The 23,252-nt window shown below is 33.0% G+C and overlaps 1 protein-coding gene and 2 pseudogenes across 2 annotated transcripts in view; 2 read left to right on the forward strand and 1 right to left on the reverse strand.

Moving 5' to 3' along the window:
- The window catches only part of TTBK2 (tau tubulin kinase 2), a 117,752-nt gene that overhangs the window by 91,435 nt on the left and 3,065 nt on the right, over positions 1-23,252 (reverse strand). The gene's annotated exons all lie outside the window — the stretch shown is intronic.
- Positions 18,531-18,649, forward strand: LOC111736464 (annotated as a pseudogene).
- LOC105288679 lies at positions 22,322-23,149 on the forward strand (annotated as a pseudogene).

Consider the following 23,252-nt stretch of genomic DNA (forward strand, 5'->3'; position numbering starts at 1 on the left):
TGTTGATCAAACTCAATACAATGATATTGTAAGAAAGAAGGATATCAATAACATGAACAGCACACCTGTAGAAAATGAAAAGACAGCAGAAAAATATGGCCTAAAGCAGATGAAAACCATGACCTAATATTAAAGGACAAACTAAATAAAAGAAAAAGAAGCCTTAAAACAACATAAGTCATTAGAAAACTCTTAAATGAGAGAACGCAGCAAAAGGAAGACATAAAAAGAAACCTGAGCAAACTCAGAAAAAGGTCAGAAGTGAAAGAAAAAAATGAAGACTTAACTAGAAGAGACATGAAACAAGACACACCATACAAATAAGGAAGAAAAGAGAAAATTAAAAAGAAAACTTAAAAATTAAGTGATAAATAAAAGGTAAATACAAAATACATATTATAAAAGCCCCCCAAAAAGGAAATCAAAGCAAAGAAATAGAGCAAATACTAGCCACTATAATTAAAATATTTTTCTATAAGTATTAAAAAGGCTAAATCTGCATGTTGAAACAATATACCACATACGTATGAAAACAACTCAGCAGCTCAAAATCAAGACACAGTCTAATAAAACTACTGGGTTTTAAATGGGGAAAAAATTCATTGGGCACCTATGCAGAAAGTCCAAATTATTTATGATACAAAGAAAGTCATACTGAAGACAGACATTGGCATAAACACTTTATATTAGTAGACAATGGAATTATATATTTAAATACCCAAAGAAATAAAATGTGAGCCACAGAAGTTCTATTTTTTCAAACTAATCTTCAAGGCTAAAGGAAACAGTTATGAACACAGAATTAAAAGAATATTTTCCCCAGGAAATGCCCCTACCTATTATGTAGGAATCAAATACATAAAAATCAAGAAATTGTGGTAGAAGATTTGGCATGAGGATTGGCCTGAAAGGGCCTAAAAGCAATGATAACTACAGGAATAAGCACCACGGCCTCTAGACTGTAGATTCTAAGCATCATTTCCCGCTAAAAATTATCAGGGCTCCTTGGAGAAATGGCTTATTCCAGGTCTGGCACAGGAAACTGTGCAAAAAGAAAATATAGGACATCTTGTCAAATGATAAAGCAAAAATATTAAAATACTACAGGCAAGTCAAAAGGAAATATAGACAACTGAAAGGATTCTCACTTGCCAAAGATGAAACAATTTGAGCATATACACGACTGGTGACTGCAATGATTGGAAAACATGAAAATTATAAAGACCTAGAAGTTCATAATGACATTCAAAAAAGAAAAAGAAAAAAGAAAATTCCTCTTTGGTTAATTTTGGAGGTTGCTAGAACATAGCTATTTATTCTGAAAACTGGTAAACAGAAATAATAAAGAATTTTACCTGCTTTTCTGGTATGAACAATAATTCAGAGAAACCAAAGAGATGATAAGTGCAACTTTTTCCCTAGGGAATAATCACAGATAATAAATGCAGAAGAAATGACAGAATTAGAAAAATCACTTAGAATTAGAAATTCTAATCCCTGGTTAAATAATAAATCTAGGCAATGACCATCAATGGCCTCTAATAGCATAAGTTAAAAGACGGATGCAGAACTTTAATAGGATCAAGCTGAACCCATTGATCAATCTCACTAAAAAGGACAACGAAACATAAGTGCTTCCTGAAATGACACAACAAAATTTTCTCAGTACCATCTATAATGTCTCCTGCAATTCTCCCCGCCACAAGAATCTAAATCTAATCAAGATTCTAGATTTAATTATCAGTTTACAAAAATAAGGGGAATAGAAGTACATGTTAAATGTCAAGATGAGAATATAAGGAGCTTAAATCCATGATGCTGGATATCGTAAAGGACAATATGACCCAGCTTCTCTAACAAATAAATGGCATAGGAAATAAAAAAGCTACCACTACATATCACAAGAAATTATATATCAATCTAAGGCCATAGCTGGCAAGAAATAGAAAAACATCTTTAAGCCTTGAAAATAAAAAGCATTGTCAATCCAGAATTCTGTATTCAGAGAGAATATCCTTCACAGATAAGGACATTTGCAGATAAAGGAAAAGTAAGACAATGTGTTGTTAGCAGAGCTGCCATGAAAGAATTACCAAAGAAATTTCTTCTGAGCAAAGAGAATAGAGGGAAACTTAGAATAACAGGAATGAGGAAAGAACAACAGAAATCTATGTAAATATAACATATTAATCTCTTACATTCTTTAAAATATGCTTGACAGTTAAGAGCAAAAATTATAACACTGTCTGAAAGAATTGCAATGTACATAGATATAACTGATAAGATTACCACAAGTAGGTGGGATATTAAAGAGATCTATATAATGGTGATTAGGTTTCTGCATCTACTCAGCATGGTAATATAATAATTCTAGTAGACTGTGAAAAATTAGGTAGGTATACTATTAACCCTAGAGCAACCACTTAAAATAACTGTACAAAAAACATAATGAAAAACAAAAAAAAAAATAAAGTAGAACACCGAAACATGTTAAGATAATCCAAAAGAAGGCAGAAAAGGAGAAATAAAAGAACGAAAACAGGGGGCATAAACATAAAACAAATAATGTCTGCCCTAAATCCAAATATATCTGTAATTGCTTTAAATATAAATGGCCTACAAAATTAAAAATAAGAAAATATAGTAAAGAAAAAACTCACTGGTAGAGACAAACATTTAGTAAAATTGGTGGCTCATCCACTTATAAAGCTAGCACGAAGGTTAAAAGACAAAAGTAGTAAAACCATTTATATTTACAATAATTATGGGAGATATACACACACAGAAAGGAAATATAAAATATGATGTCAAAAAATAAAATGTGGGGGTTGGTAGTGAGTAAATATGTAGTACTCTTAAACTGAGTTCAAACTCAACCATCAACATAAACAGACTGCTATAAAAGTAAGTAAATATGAACCTCACTGTAACCATAAACCAAAAACGTGTAATAGACACAAATAAAGAGAAAGGAATACAAGCCTAAAACTAAAGAAAGTCATCAAAGCACAAGGAAAAAGAATGAGAAGAAAAGAATAAAATTGCAGTCAGTACATACCTATCAATAATTACTTTAAATGTAAATGGACTAAATACTCCAATCAAAAGACAAAAGGATAGATAAATAAATTTCAAAAAAAAAAAAAAAAGACCCATCCTTATGCTCCCTACAAGAGACTCACTTCAGACCTAAAGACACAGAGACTGAAAGGAATGTAAAAAGATATTTCGTGCAAATGGAAACAAAAATAAAGCTGGGGTAGCAATACTTATAAGAGACAAAATAGACTTTAAATGGACTGTAACAAGAGACAAAGGACATTATATAATGATAAAGGGGTCATTACAACAAGAGGATATAACATTGTAAATGTCTACAACCCAACACAGAAGAACCTGAATACACAAAGCAAATATTAAGACATAAATGGAAAAATTAACAGTCATACAGCAATACTATGGGACTTTAACAGCCAATTACATCTATGGATAGATCATCCAGACATAAAATCAGCAAGGAAACACTAGCCTTAAACAACAGATTAGATCAGATGGACTTAATACATATTTCAGAACAGTCATCCAAAAAAGAGCAGAATACACATTCTTTTGAAGTGCACAATAGAACATTCTCCAGAATAAATCACGTTAAGTCACAAAACAAATCTCAATAAATTTAAGAAGACTGAAATTATGTCAAGCACCTTTTCTGACCAAAATGTTAGAAAGGAAATAAAAATCAGAATAGAAATAAATGAAATAGAGACTAAAACCATAATAGAAAAGATGAATGAAACTAAGAACTAGTTCTTTGAAAAGATAAACTAAAATGGTAAACTTTTAGCCAGAGAGGACCCAAATAAATAAATCAGAAATGAAAGAGAAGTTACAAATGACGACACAAAAATACAAAAGATCATAAGAGAATACTATGAACAATTATACCTCAACAAACTGGACTAGAAGAAATGGATAAATTCCTAGAAATATACCATCTTCCAAGACTGAATCACAAAGAAACAGAAAATACGAACAGATCAATTACTAGTAACAAAAGTGAACTGGTAATCAAGAAACTCCCAACATACAAAAGTTCAGGACCAGATGGCATCCCAGATGAATTCTACCAAATAATTAAAAAAGAATTAATGTGCATCCTTCTCAGATTATTTCCAAAAATTAAAGGGGAAGGAATGCTTCCAAACTCATTCTATGAAACTAGTATTACCCTGATACCAAAACCAAACGAAGACACTACAAAAAAAAAAAAAAAAAAAATTGCAGACCAATATCCCTAATGAACATAGATGCGAAATTTCTCAACATACCAAATTCAACGATAATACATTAAAAAAATCATACCCTATGATCAAGTGGGATTTATTCCAAGGATATAAAGATAAATCGATATCTGCATATCAACTAATGTAATAAACCACATTAACAAAACAAAGGATAAAACTCATTATGATCATTTCAATGCCTGCAGAAAAAGCATTTGACAAAATTCAACATCCATTTATGACTAAAACTCTCAACAAGAGGAAACATACCTCAACATAATAAAAAACAAACCATTGAGGGAACATACCTCAATAAAGGCCATATATAATAAATCCACAGCCAACATCATACTCAATGGTGAAAAGATAAAAGCTTTTCTCCTAAGATCAGGAACAAGACAAAAATGCCCACTCTTATCACTTTTATTCAATATAGTATTGGAAGTCCTAGCCACAATCAGACAAGAAAAAGAAATTGGATAGGAAGAAGTAAAACTGTCATTATTTGCAGATGATATACTATATACTGAAAACCCTAAAGACTCCACCAAAAAACTATTAGAACTAATAATTCGGTAAAGTTGCAAGATATAAAATATAAAGAAATCTGTTTCATTTTTATACACTAAAAATGAACTAGCAGAAAGAAAAATTTTAAAAAACAATCCCATTTACAAATTGCATCAAAAAATGTCAATAGCTGGGAATAAATTTAACCAAAGAGAAGAAAGACCTATACTCGGAACACTGTAAGACACTGATGAAAAAAAACTGAAGGCAACACAAATACATGGAAGAATATAGCCTGCTCATGGATTTAAAGAATATCATTAAAATGTCCATTCTACCTAAAACGATCTACAGATTCAAGACAATCCCTACCAAAATATGAGTGGTATTTTTCACAGAACTAGAACAAATAATCCTAAAATTTATATGGAAATACAAAAGACCCCAAACAGCCAAGGCAATCTTTAGAAAGAACAAAGTTAGAGGTATCATACTCCCTGATTTCAAACTATACTACAAAGCCATAGTAGTCAAAACAGTATAGCACTGACACAAAACACAAACACAAAGATCAACAGAACAGAAGAGAAATCCGAGAAATTAACCTACACTTCTATGGCCAATTAATCTATGACAAAGAAGGCAACAAGAATATACAATGGAGAAAAGATAGTCTCTTCAATAAATGGTGTTGGAAGAAGTGGACAGATACAAGCAAAAAAATGAAGCTGGACCACCTTTTTATACCATATACAAAAATAAGCTAAAATGAATATACTTTCTATAATAAACTCACTTAAAAAATGACATATATAGGTTAAAAGCGAAGGGGATTCCCACTATTTCTCCAGTTCTCTTAACTCTCTAAACAGTAGTTTAATCCTGACTCATCTGCATACATCAGCAAAATGTTGGTGACATTTTTGTAGCCTAGCCAAACAAATTAACTTACATTATTTTGCTTCAAAGCAGACTGAATGTGACTTCACATTAAGACAATATTAGCTACTACATGGAAATACATCATTAACTTTAATCTCATCCAAGTATAATTCACCAGTTTCCAGAATTTCCAGTACAGGACCCTATTTGATATTTAGCTCTGTATTAAATCTTGAAATTTTTGCCTGTCAGTCTACATTGCTTTTTTAAAAATTACACATCAGTTTCTTTGTATAACTTGTGAGTTTCATGTGATGTGTTTTCTTTGTATACATATCATTATAAACTTATTTGTAAATTTAAAAAGCAAAGGAATGAGAATAAATATACCATGTAAACACTAATCAAAACAAAGTTGCAGTACCTAAAATATTATAAGATAATGTAGACTTCAGAGCAAAGAAAATGACCAGAGATAAATGGGGACATCACATAATCACAGAAGGGCCAATTTACAAAGAAATTATAAATGTATATTCATCTAAAAAAGAGCATCAAAATATATGAAATAACAATTAACTGAAAGGAGAAATAGACAAACCCATAATTATAATTGGAGACTTCATCACTCCTGTCTTAAAGAAATAAGCAGAATATCAGCAAGACTATAGAACTGAACAATAGTACTGTGGTATAATAAAAAATATATTCAGTCTTTATATTTGCTCTATTAATCTTTACAGTGATAGATTTATCTCTAGTTCCTGGCAGAGTTTGGCATTTCTTGAGTGATAAGAATGTCTGTTATGTTGATGAGGTGACACCTCCTAAATTCAGAATGGGGAGTTAGTCACCAGAAAGACCAATCCTGTAAGTTCAGAGGGTTGGAACTTTCAGCCCCACCTCCCAAACTCTGACCTTCCTGGAGAATGTAGATACGAGTTCAATTACACGGACAATGATTTAATCACTCATACCCATGCAATGAAATCTTAGTATTAAAAATGCTAAACAACAGGCTCAGGGAGTTTCCTGGTTGGTGAACATACTGATGTACTGAGAGGGTGGCACACCCTTAATCCACAAAATCAGAAGCTCTTGTGCCTGAAACCTTTATAGACTTGCCCTAAATACCTCTTCATCTGGCAGTTCATTTATATCCTTTATAATAAAATGGTAATCATGAGTATAGCATTTTCATGAGTTCAGTGAGTTGTTCTAGCAAATTACTGAACCTGTAGGAATTTGTAGTCTGCCAGGCGAGGTGGCTTGGGGACACCCAGGACTGACGTCTAAAGTCTGCAGTGGGGGCAGTTTTGTGGGACCAAGCCCCTTAACCTGTAGGATCTTCACTAACTCTAAATAGTGTCAGAATTAAGCTGAATTGTAGGATATCCAGTTGGCTGGTGTCAGAGAACTGAATCAGAATGCAACTATCAACCAACTGAAATTAACGACATTTACAGAACACCCCACCCAACAAAATCAGAATATACATTCTTATCAAGTGCATGTGGAATACACACCAATAGAGACCATGTCATATCCTAGGTCACAAGAAAACCTTAAGAAATTTAAATGAAATCATACACAATATGTTCTCTGATCATAATGGTATTAAGCTAAAAATCAATAGCAGGGAAATAATAGAAAACTCTACAAACACTTAGAGATTAAACAAAAACATCACAGCTGGTGCCTATTTCTATAACTAAAATTTTATTGGAACAAAACCATGCCCATTCATTTATGTATTGTCTGTGACTGCTTTTGTACTACCAGGCAGAGTTAAATTATTGCAACTGAGTATGGCACTCTGGCCTATCATTCACTATTTGGACTTTTAAGAAAAAGTTTGACAATGTCTGTACAAAATAACCCAAAGAGAAAGTCTCTAGGCAAATTAGAAAATATTTTTAATTAAACAAAATTTTTTAAAAAAACATCTAAAAAATTTGGAGGGTGTAGCTAACACAGAGGTCAGGGTAAAAAGTATAGCATTAAAAGCTTATATTTAAAATGAGAAAATGTCTCAAATTAATCACCTAACCTTTCACCTTAAAAAGTTAAAAAAGAAAAAAAAGGGACAAAGCAGAAAGTAGAAGTCAGTGAAATTAAAACTAGAAAAACATAAGGAAAAATCAATGAAAGCTAAAGCTGGTTCTTTGTAAAGATCAATAAAATCCATAAACTTCTAAGAAAACTGGCAAAAGAAAAAAACAGAATACACAAATTATCCATATTAGGAATGAAACAAGTTATCACCATAGACTTAACAGTTATTAAAAGTAACTTAAGGAAATATTATGATCAACACTATACACAGAAACTGGACAACAATGGACTGGTTCCTCGAAATCCACAAACACAATGATTTACCCAAGATAAAAGGAATAGCCGGAATAGTCCTATTAAAGAAGGACTGGGCAAGCAAGATTGGTTCAGTACTCAAAAATCAATTCATATAATCTATCAGATTAACAGTCTAAAAAAGACCACATGATCTATCATTTGATGAAGGAGAAACAACTGACCAAACTCAACAGGCATTCATGATATAAACTCTCAGCAAATCGAGAATAAAAGGGAATTTCCTCAACCTGATAAAGGGTATCTTAAACTGCTTGAACTGATCAAAAGATTTAACAAAGTTCCAAGTTAAATCCAAGCAAAAGCCTTTATACAGACAAGCTTATTCTAAAATTTATGTGGCTAGGTAAAGGAACCAAAATACCCAAAACATTTTTGAAAAATAATAATAAAGTTGGAGGATTCACACTACACGATTTTAAGACTTACTATATTGTTATGGTAATCCAGTTAGTATGCTATGGGCAAAGGGATAGACATGTAGATAAAGGAAATAGAAATAATCCAGAAATAGACCAACACAAATATGACCAATTAATTTTTTAGCTATTTTTAAGTTTAGATATAATTCGCATACCATAAAGTTTATCATCTTAAAATATACGAGATTGTATAATTATTACCACTATCTAATTCCAGAACATTTTCACCATCCCCAAAAGAAATCCCATACTTATTACCCATCACTCTTGATCTCCCCCTTCCCCAGCCCCTGGCAATCATTAATTTTATTTTGTCTCTATGGATTTGCCTATTGTAGGCCAGCTAATAGTTAACAAAGATGCAAAGGCCATTCAATATAGAAAGGATAGTTCAAATAAATGGTTTTGGAACAATTATATGTCCATATGTAAAAACTGAACCTCACTCTCAACCTCACATACAGACCTAAATCTAAAACAGAAACTCTCAGCAAATCTTTGTTAGAAAAAAACTTGTGAGCAAATCTTTGCACAAAGAGTTTTGGACATGATACCTAAAGTACAATTCATAAAAGGAAAAAGCTGATAAACTGAACTTTAAAATAAATTAAAAACTTTTATTCTGTAAATGATACTATTAAAGTGAAAAGACAAGGTACAGACTGGGAGAAAATACTTACAAATTACAATATTCAATCAAAGGTTTGATTCCAAATATAAAGAAAACACTTAAAATTCGACACTAAGAAAACAAATGACCCAATTTAAAACAAGGCAAAAGACAGACACTTCACCAAAGAAGATATACTGATTGCACATTAATACATGAAAAGATGTATGAAATCAGTCTCCAAAGGTTACATAGTATATAATTACATTTATGCGACATTCTCAAAAAGAAAAACTTAAGTGAAAAAGAATAGATCAGTGGTTGCCAACAGTTAGAGGTGGGGGAGTGTATGAATATAAAGGGATAGTATGAAGGAGTTTTGGGGGGTTAGAGCTATTATGAATATTTATGAATTATTATGATTATTATGATGATATAGAGAGGGTTACATGAATCTATACATGTGCTAGAACTCATAGAAGAATCAAAAAAAGTTATTGATCTTATATTTTTTAATTAAAAAAACAATTTATAAAAAGAAAATCCATAATTATCTGAAAAGGCTGGGGTGGCTCCATATTGTAGAGGTTAGCACATCTGCTTTACATGCAGAAAGTCCTAGGTTCACGCCCCAGGTGGAGCCACGGAACATACCCTGTGTGTGCCAGGCCCAGGGTGTGCCAGGCCCTGGGTGCACACCTCGAACGTGTGAGAGGAGACACCCCGCCTTCAGAGATCCAGTTCTTAAGGGGAAACGGCAATATCCATAGGTCAGGGGTTGAAGTCGGGGGGTGGGGGGGGTGGATTAAAGTGGGGGGAAAAAAAGACTAATAAAATATTCCCTCCTTTTCCAACTGTGTTATCTGTATGAGGCCATATTTTCTTCATATGCTTCAAGCAAAACGACATATTGCAAAAACTAAACACAGAAGTATGAGAATACAGCTGTCCTCTATCATGCCAGATAATAAAGAGACTTGAAAAAATATAAAGCAGTGCCATTCATTTTAATTTGTTTCTGTTTTGAAAAACAGTTAAAATAGTTTTATTATTTTTAAATAAATATATTTAAAATACTGGTTTTAACTTTAATACAGTAAGTATCATTAGATATATTTAAAAAAAAACTCTTTAGGGTCCTTGATACGTTTTAATATTTGTAAGAGGTCCTAACACTAAAGAGTTTGAGCCTAAATTATGTTATAGAGATCTATATTTGAATCCATTTTTCCCTATTAATATTTTGATTTATGGCATACAAAGTTATTTGAATGAGCAAACTTTTTAAATTCTACAATCTGAACTTTTACCAATCATTCTTTCAATAAACAAACATTCGATGAGTACCCTGCCAACAACTATGGGAATACTAAGATGAGTAAGTCATGATCCCTAGCCTTTAAGACAGAGTGGCTCCAGATGAGATTTTGCAAAGATAATGCTATTGATAGAAAACCTACATGAATTTGAATATGTTAAGAGAAGACTTATACAACTGACAGGAAAGTTTCAGACTGAATTACTGATTAGGAAACTAACTAAAGAAAAACACAATACAATTAGCTTCAGGAAAAAAAAAAAGACTAGTGTAGGAAAGAAAAGGTACTCATACTATATATATCTATACCTATATAGATATGTTTCACAGCTTAGATATCAAAAGCTCTTACAGAGTTATATAGCTAAAACTCTGAATACTGCCCTAACCAAAATTAAGATATAACATCACTGGAAAAATAGGAAGCTGTGGTAGGAATGAGATAGGTAGTGAAAAAGCTAAATCATCTTCCATTGTAGAAAGCCAGAGTGAAGAGATCAGAAGACTGTTCTTTAAAGAAATACATAGAATCGTTCAGCTTTTAAAATCATGTGCAAATCTAACTGATTGAAAATGAAAACTAAATTTAAAAAGCAATAGGCAGAACATTTAAACATGAAAAGCTAATCTTTATGTTTTAAGTGAAATAATTATAAAACAGTATATATGTATATATGATCCCATTTCTATTAAAAAAATGTATACACATAAATTATACATAGAAAAAAGCTGAACTAATATTTACCAACTACTAACAATATTTATTTCTATATAATATGATTATTTTCTCGGGGAAGATTCCTCTTCTGTAAACCTATTATAGCAAACATGTATTTTGACAATAAGAAGAAAAACACTATTTTTAAGTTACAAATTTTAATCCTCACTATATAGTCAAATCATTTTCAACAAAGATGCTGAGATCATTCAATGAGAAAGAACAATCTTTTCAACAAATGATGTTAGGAAAACTAGATACCCACATGGAAAAGAATGAAGCTGAACCCTTTATACCTTACACAAAAATTTACTGAAAATGAAGCAAAGAACTAAATGTAAAAACTGAAACTATAGAAGTCTTAGAAGACTACACAGAGGAAAAGCTTCACGACCTTGGATTTCAAAATGATTTCTTGGATATGACACCAAAACAAAAAATATAAATTGGACTTCATCGAAATAAAAAACTTTTGTGTAAGAAGGACACTATCAACAGAGTGAAAAGGAATGGTTGAAAATATATGCAAATCATAAATCTGATAAGAGGTTAATATCTAGAATATATAAAGAACTCCTACAACTCAACAATAAAATAATATAAAGCCTGATTTTAAAATAGGCACAGGACTTTAATAGTCATGTCTCCAAAGAAAATAAGAAAATATACAAATGGTCAATAAGCACATGGAAAGATGTTCAACAGCATTAACCACAAGGGAAATGCAATTCAAACCACTTTATACTCAATAGAATGGCTTACCAAAAAACAAATGAATAAACAGAAAATAGGTGTTGACAAGGATGTAGAGAAACTGGAACCCCTGTGTATTGCTGACGGAAATGTAAAATGCTGCAGCCACTGTAGAAAACAGTATTCCTCAAAATATTGAACATAGAATTATAATATGATCAAGCAATTTTACCTCCGAGTATATACCCAAAGAATTCAAAGGAAGAACACAAAAAGATATTTGTACACCTATGTCCATACCAACATTATTCACAACAGCCGAGTGTTCAACCCAAGTGACATATGAATGGATAAACAGAATGCAGTACATACATACAATGGAATCTTATTCAACCTTAAAAAGGAAGGAAATTCTTACACATGCTACATGAATGAACCTTGAAGACAGTATGCTAAGTGAAATAAGCCAGTCACAAAAGGTAAAATATATGATTCTATTTACAATAGGTATCTAGATTAGTCAGATTCTTAGAGACAGAAAGTATTTTGTTTTGTGGTTACCAGGGACTGCAAAGAGGTAGGTAATAGTGTTTAATGGGAATTTAGAGTTTAACGGGTACAAAATTGATTTTAGGAAGATGAAAAAGTCATGGAGATGGATGATGGTAATGATTGCACAACAATATGAATGTACTTAATGCCACTGAATTGTACACTTAAAATGGCTAAAACAGTAAATCTTATGTATATTTTACCACAGTAAAAAAAAAAAAAAAAAAGTTTAAATTTTAAATAAGACTACTAGATACCATTCAGATATAATCACAAAAGCTAAATAATTTTCACTATCTCACTTTAAATTACCAGTGGAAAGATCATGGAACAAAGTATCCCAGGTACAGTCCTTCAGAATACGGAAATAAATCTAAGAATACACCTGTTCCAATTAGGAACTGAACCCTAAGAAAAAGCCCAGAATCCTTTAAGCTACCAAGGTATATTATAGACTGCTTCCAAAACGGCTCCCAATGAACTCCATCTTGTGCTACTGAATCTCTCCCTTGAGTGTGGGTAGATTTAGTGACTTGCCTCTAATGAACAGAATACAGCACAAGTGATAGATGTCACTTCCCAGATATATTATAAAAGACTGCAACACCTACCTTGCTCACATTCTCTTTCTCTGGCTCTTCCCACTTGCTTGCTCTGATGAGGCAAGCTGCCATGCTACCCCAAGGAAAGACCCACATGGCAAAGAACTGAGGGCAGCCTCTGCTAGCAGCATTATATGATTCTACTTATTATAATAAGTCCAACAGCTCGCAGGGAACTAAGGCCCTCTGTCCAACCACCCGCAAGGAACTGAATCATGCCAATAAACACTGGCATGAGCTTGGAAATAGATCCTTCTCCAGTTGAGCCTTGTGATGACTACAGTCTACCTTGACTGGAGCCTGTGACTGACCCCAAAACAGAGTACACAGATGAGTCACACCCAAAATCCTGACTCACAGACACTGTGAAATTAATAGATGTTGTTTTAAAGCACGAGTTTTAGGTAATCTGTTATGCAGCAATAGATAACTAATACACTAGGCTTTGTTGGAATGGGGCAATAGTTTCCAACGTTGTACCTGAACCGCAGGTTCTTTTTTTATTCCACATCATGGATTATACTGAAAATTTAATGTAATTTGACTGCAGCACCAATGCTGTCAAATAATTGGGATTAATTTTTTCAGTAATGCTAATAACTTAAAAATAATCAATCTTGGTGTAATAAAACTAGATACTGCAAGAAAGAAATGAAATAAATTCCTACTTGGCAATATCCTCAATGATCTAAAACAAGGAATAAAGAGCATACTAATGAATTCAGAAAATGATGCTAAATCTGGAGGTGTTACCAAAACAGATCCAAAGAAGATAAAATTATGGACAGAACATACTAAATGGAGATTCAACTTGTAAAATAACATATGGTGAAAAATCATTTGAAACACTTGCTAGACAGAAAAAGATTGAGAAGAAAACAGCCAATAAATTAATAAACGCCAACAATCCCCAAGAATACAAATTCCTTGAAGATGAAGACTATATCATAATCATTACATTCTGTGCCATAACCAAAAATTATGAACTTTGTAGTTTATCAATAGATAGATATTTGGTGAAGTTAATTAATCAGCCGAAAATGAGACATCAAACCATATATAATTTAAAAGTCATATAAACGTACATATACAAATATAACAAAAAGATGAAAGGAAAATGAAAAGTAAACAGAGAATGAAAATAAGAATGAAGTACAAAAGGCAAATGGATAAAAAATAGTATAAGAATTCCAAAAACATAAACCATATCAAACAACACTTAAAGAAGAGAACTCCTTATATGAGCATTACTTGAAAAATTAACATAACACTGCAGTGTGTTTATTGTCTTCTAACTCCAGGGGACTCCATGCAATATATAGATTAAAACTTGACTTAACTAAATTTGAATCCCGGCTGTGAAACCTAGGGGTCCATTACTTAATGTCTCTGTGCCTCAATTTCCTCATGTATAAAAAAGGGATAACAACAGTGGCTAAGGATTAAAAGTGATAATATATGATATATATAAAGTGTTTATCGCAGTGCCTGGCATGCCACTATGCTCAATAAACAGTAGTTCATCATTCTGCATGCTTCTTAACCAATAGAAGGAGGAACAGTCACATTTACAGATATAATACTATCTAAAACAGTCTCTGTACTACTTGAATGCTGATGAAAGAAAATCATCATGTTTGCATGGAGGCCAAGCATTTAAACCTATTATATAACTACTAATTAAATTCACTTAAAAATGTTTTTGTCAGCAAGAGAAAAATTATTACTCTACAACTATGATTATAAATTAAGTTACAGCATTTGCATTGCTATAATTTTGCCTTTAAAGTTAATAGAAAGATTAGATGATCAAAAGGGGAATAAAAATAAAGCAATGCTACCTACTATTTCTAGATTGGAAAAAGTATAAATTAGATCCCAAATGTGTTTTGACTCAAAACAAATTTTGGGGACCCACCTACATAAAGGAAGAAAGCATTATCGTAGTGAATATCTAGTAAGAAATTCTTTAAAAATAAAAAATTTGATTCTCATATACTGCTGGTAGGAAAGTCTGTTGGAAAATAGTTCAGTATTATAAAAACAAACCAAAAATATGTTCACCTTGTGACCTAGCAACTCTCTCCAATATATATATCATAAAAGCACTCTTCTCTGATGTGTACCAGGGAACATGTTCAAAGTGTTCACTGTCACTGCCCATAAATGCCAAAAACTGAAAATAACCCAAATGTCCAGCAAGAGAAGAATAAACTGTAATAATACAGTAAAACAAGTATTAGTTTCCTACTGCTGACACAAGTTACCATAAATTTAGTGGCAAAATAACACAAATGTATAATCTTACAGTTCTGGAGATCAGAAGAGATCTGGCTTCCACTGAGACTAAAATTAAGGTGTCAGTTAGCTATGCTCCTTCTATAGGCTCTAGGGGAGATTACTTTTCTTTGCCTTTTCCAGCTCCTGGAAACTGCCTGCATTCTTTGGCTCATGGACCCATCCTCCATCTTCAAGGCTAGTAGTACAGCATCTTCAAATCTCTCTGACCTCTGCTTCCATCATCACATCTCCTTACCTCTCTCTGACAAAATATATATGTCTCCCTCTTATAAGGTCCCTTGTGATTACACTGAAGCCACCTGGATAATCAAAGATAATCTTCTCATCTCAAGAGCCTTAACTTAATCATACCTACAAAGTCTATTCCGCCATATAATGTGACATACTCACAGGTTTCAGGGATTAGCACACGAATATCTATGAAGGACTACTAATCTAGCTACCACAAAAATGATACCAAAATGAAAATGAAAAAACTATGCTACACTGAACTACATGAATGAATCTCATGTAGTTTTACATGTCATCATTTAGAAAAATTAAGCAAAAGTATACATATAAGTCCTTTTATACAAAATTCAAAAATAGGCAAAACTAAACTATGTTAAATGGGATGCAAACATAAGTAGTAAGTCTATAAAGAAAAACAAGGACATGATTTTTCACAAAAAATCACAAGAATGGATTCTTTTGGGGTCAAGAAGAGGGATGAGGTCAGGAAGGGGCTTCTAGGATACCAGCAATGTTCTATTTCTTGACCACTTGGCTTTCTAATTGTTCTTTAAAGATATGGTTTATGTACTCTATGATTAATATTTCTTATACAAAGAACAGTAACAGATAACAGTCATATAAACCAACAGCAGGGAAAGCCAGACACAGAATAGATTAGGCAACAACCATCTAGCAGTGTGATATATAGTGGAAAACTGTCTCGTCTATGCAATGGTGGAAAGCCAGTTAACCTGTGAGTTGAGCATGGGATAGAAATCTAGGTTCAGAGCAAAGAAATGGGCTTAGAATCACATACACAATTTACAAAGTCTTCCTAATATACTATAAATTTCTTGAAGTTGAGAACAGAACTCTACTTATCTTTGTATTCTTAGTAGTAGCATACATACCACAGAACAATCTTTCAATAAATGTTTGACGAATGGAAGAATGAATGAACTATCTCTCACCTCCTATATGGCTGAATGATATTAAGTAGTCCTCAAGCAAATAAACCAAAGCCACTTGAAAATCCAATACACAGTCATTCAATAAAATTTTTTGCCCTTGATTATTTCCAAATTATTCTTTGAAATAGAACACATAATACAAAAACAGAAATTTATAGTAAGTCTCTGGATTTAAAATGTAAAAAATATACAAAGTTAATCAACATCAAATTATAAAGGCCAAGTGCAGATGACAAATAAGAATTGGGGGAGGTTAACGTGGGACAAGATGATCACACAAAGTTTCTGAGAGGAGATGGATAGGATTTATAGTGGTTTGGTAGATTGCAAAGTATTCACAAAGTCCTCCCATTCCTCTATACACATCCCTATACAATATGAACTTGCTGCAACTCCCAACAAAAGGTAGATTTTCTTTCTCCATCCTGAAAACTGGGGGTAGACTCTGTGACTTGCTTCGACCAATGGGACATCAGCAAACATGAAGCTTGAAAAGCACTTATGGAAACTTGTCCTCTTCTGTTGGCTTTAAAACCTAGATTGTGAAGAAACCCAAGCTGCCTCACATAAATGAGGCCAGACCAGATCAAAAGAAGAACCATTTGGCAGAGCCTAGTTAAACTGCCAACCCATGTAATAGTCAACTAATAAATGATTACTTTGCCTCTGAACTTTGGGGTGGTTTGTTTCAAGGCAAAAGCTAACTGACAGAGGAGGTAAGCAAAGGCACAGAAGAAGAAATGAGTACAACATACAAGTGCACGGGAAAAATCATAGATAAGTCTAAATGGAAAAGTTCTGATTGTGGAGAAAGCACACACAGGCCTGAAGGGTAAACTGAGTTCAGACTGTAAAAATCAGGCTAGGAACAAGATGGACTTACTTCTATTCCAGTAGACAAGGGGGAGCCACTACAAGGGAGGATATAATGCAAAAGGAAAAGAAGTCCAGTTAAGATTACTATTACCTACACAGGCTGAAGTAATAAAATTCTCCTACATTTGCGGGGGTGGGAGGGGACGCGGGCGGGGAGAGTGCTCAATAATTCACTAAATAGATAACAGCATGGTTTTATAAGTGCCATATATAATTTATGTAAGATTCTGCTCTTTAATAGAAAAATTAGTTTTACCTACAATTTTAATATCAGTGGGAACAGTGCTAGAATTAATCATCAGAAGAGCTTATGATATGTCTAAAGGGTAAGGAAATATTTTTGAAGCTATATTTGAGCATAAAGATAATATATAGATTTCTAATGACAGTATAACTGTGAAATATGACTCCTCTTTGAAATTTAAATATACTCACCAGACCATTTCAGCTTCTGGCCTCTACAGTGTAACAGGGACCAGATTTAGCCTTCTACCTTAAACTAGAAAAACAGACAAAGCATATGTGTGAAACACTGGAGTTGAGACACTAGACAACAGGCAGTGCAGAACAGGGATCCACAAGAGAAGGGACATAAATTAGGTAAGTATTATGATTGCCTCTACCTAGAGAATTTCCAGGCTGCAGCACATGAATAGGGAACCCAACAGAGCCCAGTAGTCTCAGGGAGTTGAGGAGACAGAATTTAGAGTTTTGGGGAGGACAAGGCAGGGCAGAACACTGGAGAAGAGAGAGCTACACAAAGAACGAGCTCTGGATATCTGGAGAGGGTTCCCCCTTGAGACTTTGGCTGAGTACTTATCTGAGAATGTGTGTGAGGAAGTGATCAAGACCAGGGAAAGAAACACTGGAAAGGAGCAGGCAGAAAAATTCTGATGCTCACACAAGGCTGTGAATAGTTTCTATGCTCACCAGGCAGAGTGAAAAAGACCTTCAAAAACAGGGCCTTGAATGAATCAAACTATTTTCAAGTAAATATATCCCAGAACAAACTCCAAAAAATATTTAAAGGAAAACAAACAAATATATCCAGCATATAACAATGTAAAATCACAATGTCTGGCACCCAAACAGAAATTACCAGGGATGCAAACGAGGAGAAATATCACTCAATTAAAAACAGGCCCAGAAATAGTGCAGATGATAGAAATGACAGACAAGGAATTTAAACAGCTATTATAAATATATTCAGTCTACGGCCATGCTACTCTGAACAAGCCCGATCACATCTGATCTCGGAAGCTATGCAGGGTGAAGCCTGGTTAGTACTTGGATGGGAGACCACCTAGGAAGACCAGGTGCTGTAGGCGTAAAAAATAAAAAAAGGGATTGTGAACTGACAAGGTTCTTGCAATCTGTGAGGTCAACCAAGGGTCGCCTCGCCTAAAATACACACACACACACACGCACACATATATATTCAATATATTCAAGAAAACAGAAGAAAGCATAAGCATCAGGAGAGAAATGGAAGATACTAAAAAAATAAACTTCTAGACATGAAAAGTATATATTTGAGGTAAAAAAAAAAGTCACTGGATAGGATTATCACAGACTAACTACAGTGGAAAAAAAGATTAATGAACTTGAAGATACAGAAAAAGAAACTATCCAAAATGGAATATAGCATAAAAGACAGAAACCAAATGGAGCACCAGTGAGCTATGGGATAACATCAAAAAGCCTAACAGGTATATAACCAGAGTCCCAGAAAGAGAACAGAGAGGTTGTTTACCCTTTCATTTTGTTGTCAGTTATTGTAACCATACTGTCTTATATAAAGTTTCTCTCTACTTTTAGTAGATATTTATTTTAATTTCTAGATACATTTATTGGCCCAGGGAGATTCTATAGTGGGAAAAAAAAACCCTGAAGTCTGAAAATTTTCCAAATTTGATGAAAACTATCAGTGTACTAAATACCCCCTGTTATTAAAGTAAAAGATCAGATACTGTCAAAGTCATCATGATCTATTATGTAAATACACAGTATTTAGAATACCTGATCTATATTCCAAAAACAGATTAAAATATAGTTAGATGCAGAGTGGCTCTCTCATACTTCTCAAAAGTTGAAATATTACATTTTTCACATTATAAAATATTGTCTAAATTATGTTTTAAAATAAAACTAGATGAGGTGTAGACATAACTTTACAAAGACTTCACACTAGCTAGGTTTTTAAAAACATATAATAATACTAATGTAAACAACAGAAATAAAGATCAAGAATAGGATAAATCCATGTGATTTTGTTTTTGTTTTACCTCATAGGTTTTAGCAAGAGCCTTTCTAAAAAGTTACTAAAAAGAGATGAAGATTTGTGAACAACTCTGTTAGCTGATAGGGAAAGAGAAAGAAAATTTAGTGACCACTTATACTTCAATTGTTTCTTCTAAACTTTCACAGGAGGTTAAATTATACTTTCCAGCAGCACTGAATATCTCTGGGCTCAAGAAATATATTTAAGGAAGTAAAATATCTATTAAAGAGAAACCTAGTAAGTCAGCATGGTTACAATTACTGACAACAGAATAAAAGTGTAAACAATCTAGGTCTCCTTTGCCTGGCTACCATAATAACAACACATAAACAAATTCTTCCCTTATAGAAAGTACAGTGTAACTTACATGGTCAGACTATAAGGAAAACGCTAAATGAGACCATTCTTTGGGTAAAATCTATTGTAGCCAGATCAACCAAACAAAGCATATGTCTATGATCCTCCCATTAAGACAAAAAAAATCAATACAGAACCTTCTCTGTAATAATTGATATTCATTGTAATTAGATTTAAAGCATATTAATTTCTCTTTTTAAAAAGAGCAAAACAGGCAATGAGAATCTAAGATCCTATGATATATTATAATAGAGATCAAAACAGATTCAAATCTCATCTTGATGCACAATGAACAGTTTATAGTTTCTATTCATTTGTTTGATAAGCATTTAAGAGGTTAGTGGCTATACTAACATCACTTTATAAACCCCAAAATAGATGCCAGCATATAAGGGATATCTTTTTATGATTTACAAATACATATTTTTAACCTGGCAAAAATATTCAGATTATATTCTACTTACTTATACATTTAATAATTCGCCTACACACTGCTGGACTCTAACTACAGAGAGACTGTAATGACACACCTGGAAGACTTCTTTCTTGTAAGTTTACATACCCTCTTACTGGTAATGCCTAGTCCTAATCCTAACTTCTGAGGTTCAAATAGAGAGCATGAAATATAACATAGGAATTCTGTCAGTATTCAAGCAACTGAGCCTGGGAGAACTCAAAGTAGAAACCTATATTGGAGGGAGTTTCTTTTGGATAAAAGTTTTCGAAATGTTCTGGAATTCTGAAAGGATTTCTCTAAAGCTGTTTCAGGAGTTGTGTGAACATTTAATTTTAATTAAAATTTTTTGATTTAAAAACATTTATTTTTAATTATTTATTTTTTAAAACTATTTAACTACTTATAGCTATAATACATCCACTAACCTCTGAACCTGGTATAGCATGTAGAATAAACTAGTGGAATATGTACATATAACAACTAAATCTGGAAGAATATGCAGAATAAACTTTAAAAAAAAATACTATTTTATGGTTGATAAAACAGAAGACTATTTCCCTGAACCCGCTTCCTATGTGTTAGTCTACATTTTGTTTTCATGATACTTAGAACCCTTGTAATTCTTTGTTCTACAATTGTCTGCTCCCACTGTATTGTAAGCTCCAAAAGTGAGGTCATTTCTGTCTTGCTCACTGCTGAATCTCTAGCATAGTAACATCGTAGATGCTTAACACATATTTAATAAATAAATAGATGAGTCTATTGCAACAGTTCTCAGTGAGGGTCAGAGAGGCTAGGTTAAAATGATAGCAGTGGAAATGAAAAGGAGAGGTTTTATGCTGGTAGAACCAAGGAAAAGAGGAAACTCAAAAAATAAAGAAATGAGATTTTTGAGGTTAGGTGACTGATTAAATACTGATACTTTCACTTATAGAATTAAAAGACGGCTGACTTTTGTCTTGGACATGATGAGTTTTTCAAGTATTAGGCAAGTAGCAGAAATGAAGTCCTAATCTCATTTACTATCATGTGAGTTAGCTTCCAGATGATTTTTTCAAATCAAATTTCACGAGAGGCAAGGCTCACAATTTTCTCTTCACTCATTTTTTTCCTATTCATTTCTGCCTTATTCGTCACTGAAAAATGTTGATAAAACCATTTTTGAGATATTTTAGAAACTGAGGCATTTAATGGATCAAGAGCAAAAAAAAGAGAGAGCTTTCCAAACAATCCATAATACATAATACATGTGGAAAACGATGTAACACCGATATGAACAAGATACAGTATTCAAATCATCATATGGCTAGAACAAGAGAAACAATGCAAAAAAGATTTTTTTTTTTTAAGGCAGTTACCTGAAACTGCAGAAAGAAAAAAAAGGTATAAATATAATGAGAAAAGCATTTTGGTAAAAACAGATATAACGGCAAAAAGGTTTTCTAATTCAAACATTAAAAAATACTGATTCTTATTTTCAATAAAGATGCAAATTCTTTGTTTAAAAAAACCTAAATTTTAAAATATGGTTAGATTAAATCTACCACGTTTTAAAGAAGCTACAACCTCCCGTTTTTCACAAGACACTACAGCACTCCAGATTCTTTTCAAACAACACTTAATTTTTTACCTTGAAAAGCTTCACTCTAATTGAAGTAAAAGCAAATTACTTCATGAAATAAAAAGCAGCTATCAACATCCCAAAACATCAAGGATCTTACATAAAAAGGTTTAAAAAAAGTCACAGAAAAAAAATTCAAAATATTTACAAAAGTTCATAAGTACTATATGTTCAATTAACTATCAAGAACATATAAAATAATCACAAAGACAAGAATCATTACGTTTAAAGTTATGTAACATAAATGAAAATATACCAAAAAGTCTGCTTAAAAATCACCTGTTTAAAAGAGAAAATTTTCTGGCAAAACCGACATTCACATTATGTAAATAATGTAATTTCAATCTGTATTTTAAATTACAATCAAGGATCACCAGATATTAAGGACAGAAACTTGAGTGGTAATATGCTCAAAATTTAGCTCTAAAAAACTCAACTTTTTCATATAGACTTAAAGGCTCTTTTATCAAATATGCAAGTATAATATTTAACCAGAGAGCACTGAGTATTTACAGCCTTACTAGGACTATGGGCCGTTGGGGTCAGTGAAGGATCTCAAGATGGCTGGGCAAAAACTTGCTCTAAAAGCTATTGAGTAGGTAGCTTTTGGGGAGATCATACCCCCAAACCAGAAAGCCATTGCTAACTCCCTGAAATCCTGAAATGAGACCCTCACCTCCAGGTTGGCTACTCTACCTGAAAATCTACCTACTATCGACTGGGCTTACTATAAGGCAAATGTAGCCAAGGTTGGCTTGGTAGATGACTTTGAGAAAAAGTTCAGTGCCCTGAAGGTTCCTTTGCCAGAGGATAAATATAGTGCCCTAGGTCAATAATGCTGAAGAAAAAGAAGATGTGAAAAGTTGTGCCGAGTTTTTGTCTCTCGCAAAGACTAAGATTGAGCACTACAAGAAAGAGCTGGAGAAGATGAAAAACATAATTCCACTTGATCAGATGACTACTGAGGACTTGAATGAAGTCTTCTCAGAAACCAAATTAAGCAAGAAGTATCCCTGCAGGCCTCACAAACCAACTGAGAATTTATAAACTTGAGTCTGGAAGAAAACTCTGGCCCTCGTATGATAAACTCTGGACATTAAAAAATAATTATAGTCTACAGCCATGCCACCCTGAATGAGCCCGATCTCGTCTGATCTCAGAAGCTAAGCAGAGTCTGGCCTGGTTAGTACTTGTATGGGAGACCACCTAGGAATA

The sequence above is a fragment of the Pteropus vampyrus genome, unplaced genomic scaffold (genome assembly GCF_000151845.1).
Source record: "Pteropus vampyrus isolate Shadow unplaced genomic scaffold, Pvam_2.0 Scaffold19, whole genome shotgun sequence".
NCBI lineage: Eukaryota > Metazoa > Chordata > Mammalia > Chiroptera > Pteropodidae > Pteropus > Pteropus vampyrus.